We start from the raw sequence: 13,398 nt of genomic DNA on the forward strand, positions 1-13,398 counted from the left end.
AAAAGTGTTTTTTTAATTCTATAGATTAAAATCTTATCAACAATACTTTGATGAGAAATATTATTGGGAATTGAGTTAAAAACATTAATAAATGTAATAAATGCCAGGAACACCTATCACTTTGTTCATACCATTGTCATCTTTGAATTTGTAAGAAAATCAGGCTTATTACTAGAATCTAAACTTTAAACTGGAAATCCCTGAATCGGAACGTGAAGATCCTAATTCATCCTTGTTATTACTTTTCTAAACTGTGATTTAAAGTAGCAAATTTCAAGATGGTGTCTGTATATTTCCTCATGCACTTTACAAGTGAATTATGGGAGCAAGCAAGTTTTACTGCTGTCCTCATACACTGACGGTAGTGCGCCTTACTCCTGGTCAGAATGATGCATGTTTAAATTATGTCACGTTCAAGTATCTCTTTCATCTTTTTAAAAGTTGATCGATGTTTGGGTTAAGATTGAAAACAGAAACTGCGTATTCTAACTGACAATAGATTATCATGATCTTGTTGCCACCTGTCAGGAAAGTGTTTGAAAAATTGCTTTTTTAATTCTACTGAATAAAATCTTTTCAACAATCCTTTGATGAGATATATCATTGGGAACTGAGTTCAAAACAGGAAATTTGTGGCAAGTCAGAAACACCTATTAATTTGTTCATACCATTGTCATCTTTGAATTTGTAAGAAAAAAGGGTTTATTTCTATATTCTAAATTTTTAATTGGAAATCCCTGAATCTGAAAGTGAAGACCTTAATTCATCCTTGTTTATATCTTTTCCAAACTGTGATTGTAAGTAGCAAATTTCAAGATGGTGTCCATATATTTTATCATGCACTTTTCATGTGAAGTATGGGAGCAACAACACTTTTCAACTGACCTCGTGGCGCAACGGTAGCGCGTCTGACTCCAGATCAGAAGGTTGTGTGTTCAAATCACTTCGAGGTCAATCAGCTCTTTATGTCTTTTCATATCTTGATTGATGTTTGGGTTATTATTGAAAACAGCAACTGCGTAGTCCAACTTGACAAAAGTTAACTCGACTGTGTTGCTACCAGGCTGCAGTGTCTAAGAAACTGCATTTTTTAGTTCTACAGATTATAATCGTTTCAAGAGGACTTTAATAAGAATTGTTATTGGGAATTGAGTTCCAAACATTAATAAATGTAATTAATGCCATAAGCACCTATTAATTTATTTTTACCATTGCCATCTATGAATTTGTAAGAAAAGAGGGTTTATTACCAGATTCTTAATTTTTGACTGGAAATCACTGAATCTGATTGTGAAGATCTTAATTCAACTGTAGTGCTTCTGAATCCATATCAGAAAGTTGTGTATTCAAATCACGTCATGGTCAAGCAGCTCTTTCATATTTTTATAGCTTGATCGATGTTTGGGTTAAGATTGAAAACAGAAACTGGGTAATCCAACTGAAAACAGATTAACACAACGTTGTTGACACAGGTCAGAACAGTTTTTAAAAAAGTGTTTTTTTAATTCTATAGATTAAAATCTTATCAACAATACTTTGATGAGAAATATTATTGGGAATTGAGTTAAAAACATTAATAAATGTAATAAATGCCAGGAACACCTATCGCTTTGTTCATACCATTGTCATCTTTGAATTTGTAAGAAAATCAGGCTTATTACTAGAATCTAAACTTTAAACTGGAAATCCCTGAATCGGAACGTGAAGATCCTAATTCATCCTTGTTATTACTTTTCTAAACTGTGATTTAAAGTAGCAAATTTCAAGATGGTGTCTGTATATTTCCTCATGCACTTTACAAGTGAATTATGGGAGGAAGCAAGTTTTACAGCTGTCCTCATACACTGACGGTAGTGCGCCTTACTCCTGGTCAGAATGATGCATGTTTAAATTATGTCACATTCAAGTATCTCTTTCATCTTTTTAAAAGTTGATCGATGTTTGGGTTAAGATTGAAAACAGAAACTGCGTATTCTAACTGACAATAGATTATCATGATCTTGTTGCCACCTGTCAGGAAAGTGTTTGAAAAATTGCTTTTTTAATTCTACTGAATAAAATCTTTTCAACAATCCTTTGATGAGATATATCATTGGGAACTGAGTTCAAAACAGGAAATTTGTGGCAAGTCAGAAACACCTATTAATTTGTTCATACCATTGTCATCTTTGAATTTGTAAGAAAAAAGGGTTTATTACTATATTCTAAATTTTTAATTGGAAATCCCTGAATCTGAAAGTGAAGACCTTAATTCATCCTTGTTTATATCTTTTCCAAACTGTGATTATAAGTAGCAAATTTCAAGATGGTGTCCATATATTTTATCATGCACTTTTCATGTGAAGTATGGGAGCAACAGTACTTTTCAACTGACCTCGTGGCGCAACGGTAGCACGTCTAACTCCAGATCAGAAGGTTGTGTGTTCAAATCACGTCGGGGTCAATCAGCTCATTATGTCTTTTCATATCTTGATTGATGTTTTGGTTATTATTGAAAACAGTAACTGCGTAGTCCAACTGACAAAAGTTAACTCGACTTTGTTGCTACCAGGCTGCAGTGTTTAAGAAACTGCATTTTTTAGTTCTACAGATTATAATCGTTTCAAGGGGACTTTGATAAGAATTGTTATTGGGAATTGACTTCCAAATATTAATAAATGTAATTAATGCCATAAGCCCCTATTAATTTATTTTTACCATTGCCATCTTTGAATTTGTAAGAAAAGAGGGTTTATTACCAGATTCTTAATTTTTGACTGGAATTCACTGAATCTGATTGTGAAGATCTTAATTCAACTGTAGTGCTTCTGAATCCATATCAGAAAGTTGTGTATTCAAATCACGTCATGGTCAAGCAGCTCTTTCATATTTTTATAGCTTGATCTATGTTTGGGTTAAGATTGAAAACAGAAACTGGATAATCCAACTGAAAATAGATTAACACAACGTTGTTGACACAGGTCAGAACAGTTTTTAAAAAAGTGTTTTTTTAATTCTATAGATTAAAATCTTATCAACAATACTTTGATGAGAAATATTATTGGGAAATGAGTTAAAAACATTAATAAATGTAATAAATGCCAGGAACACCTATCGCTTTGTTCATACCATTGTCATCTTTGAATTTGTAAGAAAATCAGGCTTATTACTAGAATCTAAACTTTAAACTGGAAATCCCTGAATCGGAACGTGAAGATCCTAATTCATCCTTGTTATTACTTTTCTAAACTGTGATTTAAAGTAGCAAATTTCAAGATGGTGTCTGTATATTTCCTCATGCACTTTACAAGTGAATTATGGGAGCAAGCAAGTTTTACAGCTGTCCTCATACACTGACGGTAGTGCGCCTTACTCCTGGTCAGAATGATGCATGTTTAAATTATGTCACGTTCAAGTATTTCTTTCATCTTTTTAAAAGTTGATCGATGTTTGGGTTAAGATTGAAAACAGAAACTGCGTATTCTAACTGACAATAGATTATCATGATCTTGTTGCCACCTGTCAGGAAAGTGTTTGAAAAATTGCTTTTTTAATTTTACTGAATAAAATCTTTTCAACAATCTTTGATGAGATATATCATTGGGAACTGAGTTCAAAACAGAAAATTTGTGGCAAGTCAGAAACACCTATTAATTTGTTCATACCATTGTCATCTTTGAATTTGTAAGAAAAAAGGGTTTATTACTATATTCTAAATTTTTAATTGGAAATCCCTGAATCTGAAAGTGAAGACCTTAATTCATCCTTGTTTATATCTTTTCCAAAGTGTGATTATAAGTAGCAAATTTCAAGATGGTGTCCATATATTTTATCATGCACTTTTCATGTGAAGTATGGGAGCAATAACACTTTTCAAATGACCTCGTGGCGCAACGGTAGCGCGTCTGACTCCACATCAGAAGGTTGCGTGTTCAAATCACGTCAAGGTCAATCAGCTCTTTATGTCTTTTCATATATTGATTGAAGTTTGGGTTATTATTGAAAACAGCAACTGCGTAGTCCAACTTGACAAAAGTTAACTCGACTTTGTTGCTACCAGGCTGCAGTGTTTAAGAAACTGCATTTTTTAGTTCTACAGATTATAATCGTTTCAAGAGGACTTTGATAAGAATTGTTATTGGGAATTGAGTTCCAAACATTAATAAATGTAATTAATGCCATAAGCACCTATTAATTTATTTTTACCATTGCCATCTTTGAATTTGTAAGAAAAGAGGGTTTATTACCAGATTCTTAATTATTGACTGGAAATCACTGAATCTGATTGTGAAGATCTTAATTCAACTGTAGTGCTTCTGAATCCATATCAGAAAGTTGTGTATTCAAATCACGTCATGGTCAAGCAGCTCTTTCATATTTTTATAGCTTGATCGATGTTTGGGTTAAGATTGAAAACAGAAACTGGGTAATCCAACTGAAAATAGATTAACTCAACGTTGTTGACACAGGTCAGAACAGTTTTTAAAAAAGTGTTTTTTTAATTCTATAGATTAAAATCTTATCAACAATACTTTGATGAGAAATATTATTGGGAATTGAGTTAAAAACATTAATAAATGTAATAAATGCCAGGAACACCTATCGCTTTGTTCATACCATTGTCATCTTTGAATTTGTAAGAAAATCAGGCTTATTACTAGAATCTAAACTTTAAACTGGAAATCCCTGAATCGGAACGTGAAGATCCTAATTCATCCTTGTTATTACTTTTCTAAACTGTGATTTAAAGTAGCAAATTTCAAGATGGTGTCTGTATATTTCCTCATGCACTTTACAAGTGAATTATGGGAGGAAGCAAGTTTTACAGCTGTCCTCATACACTGACGGTAGTGCACCTTACTCCTGGTCAGAATGATGCATGTTTAAATTATGTCACGTTCAAGTATCTCTTTCATCTTTTTAAAAGTTGATCGATGTTTGGGTTAAGATTGAAAACAGAAACTGCGTATTCTAACTGACAATAGATTATCATGATCTTGTTGCCACCTGTCAGGAAAGTGTTTGAAAAATTGCTTTTTTAATTCTACTGAATAAAATCTTTTCAACAATCCTTTGATGAGATATATCATTGGGAACTGAGTTCAAAACAGGAAATTTGTGGCAAGTCAGAAACACCTATTAATTTGTTCATACCATTGTCATCTTTGAATTTGTAAGAAAAAAGGGTTTATTACTATATTCTAAATTTTTAATTGGAAATCCCTGAATCTGAAAGTGAAGACCTTAATTCATTCTTGTTTATATCTTTTCCAAACTGTGATTATAAGTAGCAAATTTCAAGATGGTGTCCATATATTTTATCATGCACTTTTCATGTGAAGTATGGGAGCAACAACACTTTTCAACTGACCTCGTGGCGCAACGGTAGCGCGTCTGACTCCAGATCACAAGGTTGCGTGTTCAAATCACGTCGGGGTCAATCAGCTCTATATGTCTTTTCATATCTTAATTGATGCTTGGGTTATTATTGAAAACAGCAACTGCGTAGTCCAACTTGACAAAAGTTAACTCGACTTTGTTGCTACCAGGATGCAGTGTTTAAGAAACTGCATTTTTTAGTTCTACAGATTATAATCGTTTCAAGAGGACTTTGATAAGAATTGTTATTGGGAATTGAGTTCCAAACATTAATAAATGTAATTTATGCCATAAGCACCTATTAATTTATTTTTACCATTGCCATCTTTGAATTTGTAAGAAAAGAGGGTTTATTACCAGATTCTTAATTTTTGACTGGAAATCACTGAATCTGATTGTGAAGATCTTAATTCAACTGTAGTGCTTCTGAATCCATATCAGAAAGTTGTGTATTCAAATCACGTCATGGTCAAGCAGCTCTTTCATATTTTTATAGCTTGATCGATGTTTGGGTTAAGATTGAAAACAGAAACTGGGTAATCCAACTGAAAACAGATTAACACAACGTTGTTGTCACAGGTCAGAACAGTTTTTAAAAAAGTGTTTTTTTAATTCTATAGATTAAAATCTTATCAACAATACTTTGATGAGAAATATTATTGGGAATTGAGTTAAAAACATTAATAAATGTAATAAATGCCAGGAACACCTATCGCTTTGTTCATACCATTGTCATCTTTGTATTTGTAAGAAAATCAGGCTTATTACTAGAATCTAAACTTTAAACTGGAAAACCCTGAATCGGAACGTGAAGATCCTAATTCATCCTTTTTACTTTTCTAAACTGTGATTTAAAGTAGCACATTTCAAGATGGTGTCTGTATATTTCCTCATGCACTTTACAAGTGAATTATGGGAGCAAGCAAGTTTTACTGCTGTCCTCATACACTGACGGTAGTGCGCCTTACTCCTGGTCAGAATGATGCATGTTTAAATTATGTCACATTCAAGTATCTCTTTCATCTTTTTAAAAGTTGATCGATGTTTGGGTTAAGATTGAAAACAGAAACTGCGTATTCTAACTGACAATAGATTATCATGATCTTGTTGCCACCTGTCAGGAAAGTGTTTGAAAAATTGCTTTTTTAATTCTACTGAATAAAATCTTTTCAACAATCCTTTGATGAGATATATCATTGGGAACTGAGTTCAAAACAGGAAATTTGTGGCAAGTCAGAAACACCTATTAATTTGTTCATACCATTGTCATCTTTGAATTTGTAAGAAAAAAGGGTTTATTACTATATTCTAAATTTTTAATTGGAAATCCCTGAATCTGAAAGTGAAGACCTTAATTCATCCTTGTTTATATCTTTTCCAAACTGTGATTGTAAGTAGCAAATTTCAAGATGGTGTCCATATATTTTATCATGCACTTTTCATGTGAAGTATGGGAGCAACAACACTTTTCAACTGACCTCGTGGCGCAACGGTAGCGCGTCTGACTCCAGATCAGAAGGTTGTGTGTTCAAATCACTTCGAGGTCAATCAGCTCTTTATGTCTTTTCATATCTTGATTGATGTTTGGGTTATTATTGAAAACAGCAACTGCGTAGTTCAACTTGACAAAAGTTAACTCGACTTTGTTGCTACCAGGCTGCAGTGTTTAAGAAACTGCATTTTTTAGTTCTACAGATTATAATCGTTTCAAGAGGACTTTAATAAGAATTGTTATTGGGAATTGAGTTCCAAACATTAATAAATGTAATTAATGCCATAAGCACCTATTAATTTATTTTTACCATTGCCATCTATGAATTTGTAAGAAAAGAGGGTTTATTACCAGATTCTTAATTTTTGACTGGAAATCACTGAATCTGATTGTGAAGATCTTAATTCAACTGTAGTGCTTCTGAATCCATATCAGAAAGTTGTGTATTCAAATCACGTCATGGTCAAGCAGCTCTTTCATATTTTTATAGCTTGATCGATGTTTGGGTTAAGATTGAAAACAGAAACTGGGTAATCCAACTGAAAACAGATTAACACAACGTTGTTGACACAGGTCAGAACAGTTTTTAAAAAAGTGTTTTTTTAATTCTATAGATTAAAATCTTATCAACAATACTTTGATGAGAAATATTATTGGGAATTGAGTTAAAAACATTAATAAATGTAATAAATGCCAGGAACACGTATCACTTTGTTCATACCATTGTCATCTTTGAATTTGTAAGAAAATCAGGCTTATTACTAGAATCTAAACTTTAAACTGGAAATCCCTGAATCGGAACGTGAAGATCCTAATTCATCCTTGTTATTACTTTTCTAAACTGTGATTTAAAGTAGCAAATTTCAAGATGGTGTCTGTATATTTCCTCATGCACTTTACAAGTGAATTATGGGAGCAAGCAAGTTTTACAGCTGTCCTCATACACTGACGGTAGTGCGCCTTACTCCTGGTCAGAATGATGCATGTTTAAATTATGTCACGTTCAAGTATTTCTTTCATCTTTTTAAAAGTTGATCGATGTTTGGGTTAAGATTGAAAACAGAAACTGCGTATTCTAACTGACAATAGATTATCATGATCTTGTTGCCACCTGTCAGGAAAGTGTTTGAAAAATTGCTTTTTTAATTTTACTGAATAAAATCTTTTCAACAATCTTTGATGAGATATATCATTGGGAACTGAGTTCAAAACAGAAAATTTGTGGCAAGTCAGAAACACCTATTAATTTGTTCATACCATTGTCATCTTTGAATTTGTAAGAAAAAAGGGTTTATTTCTATATTCTAAATTTTTAATTGGAAATCCCTGAATCTGAAAGTGAAGACCTTAATTCATCCTTGTTTATATCTTTTCCAAACTGTGATTGTAAGTAGCAAATTTCAAGATGGTGTCCATATATTTTATCATGCACTTTTCATGTGAAGTATGGGAGCAACAACACTTTTCAACTGACCTCGTGGCGCAATGGTAGCGCGTCTGACTCCAGATCAGAAGGTTGTGTGTTCAAATCACTTCGAGGTCAATCAGCTCTTTATGTCTTTTCATATCTTGATTGATGTTTGGGTTATTATTGAAAACAGCAACTGCGTAGTCCAACTTGACAAAAGTTAACTCGACTTTGTTGCTACCAGGCTGCAGTGTCTAAGAAACTGCATTTTTTAGTTCTACAGATTATAATCGTTTCAAGAGGACTTTAATAAGAATTGTTATTGGGAATTGAGTTCCAAACATTAATAAATGTAATTAATGCCATAAGCACCTATTAATTTATTTTTACCATTGCCATCTATGAATTTGTAAGAAAAGAGGGTTTATTACCAGATTCTTAATTTTTGACTGGAAATCACTGAATCTGATTGTGAAGATCTTAATTCAACTGTAGTGCTTCTGAATCCATATCAGAAAGTTGTGTATTCAAATCACGTCATGGTCAAGCAGCTCTTTCATATTTTTATAGCTTGATCGATGTTTGGGTTAAGATTGAAAACAGAAACTGGGTAATCCAACTGAAAACAGATTAACACAACGTTGTTGACACAGGTCAGAACAGTTTTTAAAAAAGTGTTTTTTTAATTCTATAGATTAAAATCTTATCAACAATACTTTGATGAGAAATATTATTGGGAATTGAGTTAAAAACATTAATAAATGTAATAAATGCCAGGAACACCTATCGCTTTGTTCATACCATTGTCATCTTTGAATTTGTAAGAAAATCAGGCTTATTACTAGAATCTAAACTTTAAACTGGAAATCCCTGAATCGGAACGTGAAGATCCTAATTCATCCTTGTTATTACTTTTCTAAACTGTGATTTAAAGTAGCAAATTTCAAGATGGTGTCTGTATATTTCCTCATGCACTTTACAAGTGAATTATGGGAGGAAGCAAGTTTTACAGCTGTCCTCATACACTGACGGTAGTGCGCCTTACTCCTGGTCAGAATGATGCATGTTTAAATTATGTCACGTTCAAGTATCTCTTTCATCTTTTTAAAAGTTGATCGATGTTTGGGTTAAGATTGAAAACAGAAACTGCGTATTCTAACTGACAATAGATTATCATGATCTTGTTGCCACCTGTCAGGAAAGTGTTTGAAAAATTGCTTTTCTAATTCTACTGAATAAAATCTTTTCAACAATCCTTTGATGAGATATATCATTGGGAACTGAGTTCAAAACAGGAAATTTGTGGCAAGTCAGAAACACCTATTAATTTGTTCATACCATTGTCATCTTTGAATTTGTAAGAAAAAAGGGTTTATTACTATATTCTAAATTTTTAATTGGAAATCCCTGAATCTGAAAGTGAAGACCTTAATTCATCCTTGTTTATATCTTTTCCAAACTGTGATTATAAGTAGCAAATTTCAAGATGGTGTCCATATATTTTATCATGCACTTTTCATGTGAAGTATGGGAGCAACAACACTTTTCAAATGACCTCGTGGTGCAACGGTAGCGCGTCTGACTCCAGATCAGAAGGTTGCGTGTTCAAATCACGTCAAGGTCAATCAGCTCTTTATGTCTTTTCATATATTGATTGAAGTTTGGGTTATTATTGAAAACAGCAACTGCGTAGTCCAACTTGACAAAAGTTAACTCGACTTTGTTGCTACCAGGCTGCAGTGTTTAAGAAACTGCATTTTTTAGTTCTACAGATTATAATCGTTTCAAGAGGACTTTGATAAGAATTGTTATTGGGAATTGAGTTCCAAACATTAATAAATGTAATTAATGCCATAAGCACCTATTAATTTATTTTTACCATTGCCATCTTTGAATTTGTAAGAAAAGAGGGTTTATTACCAGATTCTTAATTTTTGACTGGAAATCACTGAATCTGATTGTGAAGATCTTAATTCAACTGTAGTGCTTCTGAATCCATATCAGAAAGTTGTGTATTCAAATCACGTCATGGTCAAGCAGCTCTTTCATATTTTTATAGCTTGATCGATGTTTGGGTTAAGATTGAAAACAGAAACTGGGTAATCCAACTGAAAATAGATTAACTCAACGTTGTTGACACAGGTCAGAACAGTTTTTAAAAAAGTGTTTTTTTAATTCTATAGATTAAAATCTTATCAACAATACTTTGATGAGAAATATTATTGGGAATTGAGTTAAAAACATTAATAAATGTAATAAATGCCAGGAACACCTATCGCTTTGTTCATACCATTGTCATCTTTGAATTTGTAAGAAAATCAGACTTATTACTAGAATCTAAACTTTAAACTGGAAATCCCTGAATCGGAACGTGAAGATCCTAATTCATCCTTGTTATTACTTTTCTAAACTGTGATTTAAAGTAGCAAATTTCAAGATGGTGTCTGTATATTTCCTCATGCACTTTACAAGTGAATTATGGGAGGAAGCAAGTTTTACAGCTGTCCTCATACACTGACGGTAGTGCGCCTTACTCCTGGTCAGAATGATGCATGTTTAAATTATGTCACGTTCAAGTATCTCTTTCATCTTTTTAAAAGTTGATCGATGTTTGGGTTAAGATTGAAAACAGAAACTGCGTATTCTAACTGACAATAGATTATCATGATCTTGTTGCCACCTGTCAGGAAAGTGTTTGAAAAATTGCTTTTTTAATTCTACTGAATAAAATCTTTTCAACAATCCTTTGATGAGATATATCATTGGGAACTGAGTTCAAAACAGGAAATTTGTGGCAAGTCAGAAACACCTATTAATTTGTTCATACCATTGTCATCTTTGAATTTGTAAGAAAAAAGGGTTTATTACTATATTCTAAATTTTTAATTGGAAATCCCTGAATCTGAAAGTGAAGACCTTAATTCATCCTTGTTTATATCTTTTCCAAACTGTGATTATAAGTAGCAAATTTCAAGATGGTGTCCATATATTTTATCATGCACTTTTCATGTGAAGTATGGGAGCAACAATACTTTTCAACTGACCTCGTGGCGCAACGGTAGCGCGTCTAACTCCAGATCAGAAGGTTGTGTGTTCAAATCACGTCGGGGTCAATCAGCTCATTATGTCTTTTCATATCTTGATTGATGTTTTGGTTATTATTGAAAACAGTAACTGCGTAGTCCAACTGACAAAAGTTAACTCGACTTTGTTGCTACCAGGCTGCAGTGTTTAAGAAACTGCATTTTTTAGTTCTACAGATTATAATCGTTTCAAGGGGACTTTGATAAGAATTGTTATTGGGAATTGAGTTCAAAACATTAATAAATGTAATTAATGCCATAAGCCCCTATTAATTTATTTTTACCATTGCCATCTTTGAATTTGTAAGAAAAGAGGGTTTATTACCAGATTCTTAATTTTTGACTGGAATTCACTGAATCTGATTGTGAAGATCTTAATTCAACTGTAGTGCTTCTGAATCCATATCAGAAAGTTGTGTATTCAAATCACGTCATGGTCAAGCAGCTCTTTCATATTTTTATAGCTTGATCTATGTTTGGGTTAAGATTGAAAACAGAAACTGGATAATCCAACTGAAAATAGATTAACACAACGTTGTTGACACAGGTCAGAACAGTTTTTAAAAAAGTGTTTTTTTAATTCTATAGATTAAAATCTTATCAACAATACTTTGATGAGAAATATTATTGGGAAATGAGTTAAAAACATTAATAAATGTAATAAATGCCAGGAACACCTATCGCTTTGTTCATACCATTGTCATCTTTGAATTTGTAAGAAAATCAGGCTTATTACTAGAATCTAAACTTTAAACTGGAAATCCCTGAATCGGAACGTGAAGATCCTAATTCATCCTTGTTATTACTTTTCTAAACTGTGATTTACAGTAGCAAATTTCAAGATGGTGTCTGTATATTTCCTCATGCCCTTTACAAGTGAATTATGGGAACAAGCAAGTTTTACAGCTGTCCTCATACACTGACGGTAGTGCGCCTTACTCCTGGTCAGAATGATGCATGTTTAAATTATGTCACGTTCAAGTATTTCTTTCATCTTTTTAAAAGTTGATCGATGTTTGGGTTAAGATTGAAAACAGAAACTGCGTATTCTAACTGACAATAGATTATCATGATCTTGTTGCCACCTGTCAGGAAAGTGTTTGAAAAATTGCTTTTTTAATTTTACTGAATAAAATCTTTTCAACAATCTTTGATGAGATATATCATTGGGAACTGAGTTCAAAACAGAAAATTTGTGGCAAGTCAGAAACACCTATTAATTTGTTCATACCATTGTCATCTTTGAATTTGTAAGAAAAAAGGGTTTATTACTATATTCTAAATTTTTAATTGGAAATCCCTGAATCTGAAAGTGAAGACCTTAATTCATCCTTGTTTATATCTTTTCCAAAGTGTGATTATAAGTAGCAAATTTCAAGATGGTGTCCATATATTTTATCATGCACTTTTCATGTGAAGTATGGGAGCAATAACACTTTTCAAATGACCTCGTGGCGCAACGGTAGCGCGTCTGACTCCACATCAGAAGGTTGCGTGTTCAAATCACGTCAAGGTCAATAAGCTCTTTATGTCTTTTCATATATTGATTGAAGTTTGGGTTATTATTGAAAACAGCAACTGCGTAGTCCAACTTGACAAAAGTTAACTCGACTTTGTTGCTACCAGGCTGCAGTGTTTAAGAAACTGCATTTTTTAGTTCTACAGATTATAATCGTTTCAAGAGGACTTTGATAAGAATTGTTATTGGGAATTGAGTTCCAAACATTAATAAATGTAATTAATGCCATAAGCACCTATTAATTTATTTTTACCATTGCCATCTTTGAATTTGTAAGAAAAGAGGGTTTATTACCAGATTCTTAATTTTTGACTGGAAATCACTGAATCTGATTGTGAAGATCTTAATTCAACTGTAGTGCTTCTGAATCCATATCAGAAAGTTGTGTATTCAAATCACGTCATGGTCAAGCAGCTCTTTCATATTTTTATAGCTTGATCGATGTTTGGGTTAAGATTGAAAACAGAAACTGGGTAATCCAACTGAAAATAGATTAACTCAACGTTGTTGACACAGGTCAGAACAGTTTTTAAAAAAG

At 32.7% G+C, this 13,398-nt stretch overlaps 9 non-coding genes across 9 annotated transcripts; all 9 read left to right on the forward strand.

Moving 5' to 3' along the window:
• The first annotated feature begins 882 nt into the window (after positions 1–882).
• TRNAW-CCA (transfer RNA tryptophan (anticodon CCA)) lies at positions 883–954 on the forward strand. Its single transcript has one exon. It is a non-coding gene; the product is annotated as a tRNA-Trp (tRNA).
• A 1,417-nt stretch (positions 955–2,371) lies between these two features.
• On the forward strand, positions 2,372–2,443 carry TRNAW-CCA (transfer RNA tryptophan (anticodon CCA)). Its single transcript has one exon. It is a non-coding gene; the product is annotated as a tRNA-Trp (tRNA).
• A 1,415-nt stretch (positions 2,444–3,858) lies between these two features.
• On the forward strand, positions 3,859–3,930 carry TRNAW-CCA (transfer RNA tryptophan (anticodon CCA)). The gene has a single exon. It is a non-coding gene; the product is annotated as a tRNA-Trp (tRNA).
• Positions 3,931–5,347: 1,417 nt separating this feature from the next.
• Positions 5,348–5,419, forward strand: TRNAW-CCA (transfer RNA tryptophan (anticodon CCA)). Its single transcript has one exon. It is a non-coding gene; the product is annotated as a tRNA-Trp (tRNA).
• Positions 5,420–6,833: 1,414 nt separating this feature from the next.
• Positions 6,834–6,905, forward strand: TRNAW-CCA (transfer RNA tryptophan (anticodon CCA)). Its single transcript has one exon. It is a non-coding gene; the product is annotated as a tRNA-Trp (tRNA).
• A 1,416-nt stretch (positions 6,906–8,321) lies between these two features.
• On the forward strand, positions 8,322–8,393 carry TRNAW-CCA (transfer RNA tryptophan (anticodon CCA)). The gene has a single exon. It is a non-coding gene; the product is annotated as a tRNA-Trp (tRNA).
• Positions 8,394–9,810: 1,417 nt separating this feature from the next.
• Positions 9,811–9,882, forward strand: TRNAW-CCA (transfer RNA tryptophan (anticodon CCA)). The gene has a single exon. It is a non-coding gene; the product is annotated as a tRNA-Trp (tRNA).
• A 1,417-nt stretch (positions 9,883–11,299) lies between these two features.
• On the forward strand, positions 11,300–11,371 carry TRNAW-CCA (transfer RNA tryptophan (anticodon CCA)). The gene has a single exon. It is a non-coding gene; the product is annotated as a tRNA-Trp (tRNA).
• A 1,415-nt stretch (positions 11,372–12,786) lies between these two features.
• On the forward strand, positions 12,787–12,858 carry TRNAW-CCA (transfer RNA tryptophan (anticodon CCA)). The gene has a single exon. It is a non-coding gene; the product is annotated as a tRNA-Trp (tRNA).
• Positions 12,859–13,398: the final 540 nt, after the last annotated feature.

Source organism: Dendrobates tinctorius, unplaced genomic scaffold (assembly GCF_039654945.1).
Source record: "Dendrobates tinctorius isolate UK_male_01 unplaced genomic scaffold, ASM3965494v1 ptg000178l, whole genome shotgun sequence".
In the NCBI taxonomy this organism is placed as follows: domain Eukaryota; kingdom Metazoa; phylum Chordata; class Amphibia; order Anura; family Dendrobatidae; genus Dendrobates; species Dendrobates tinctorius.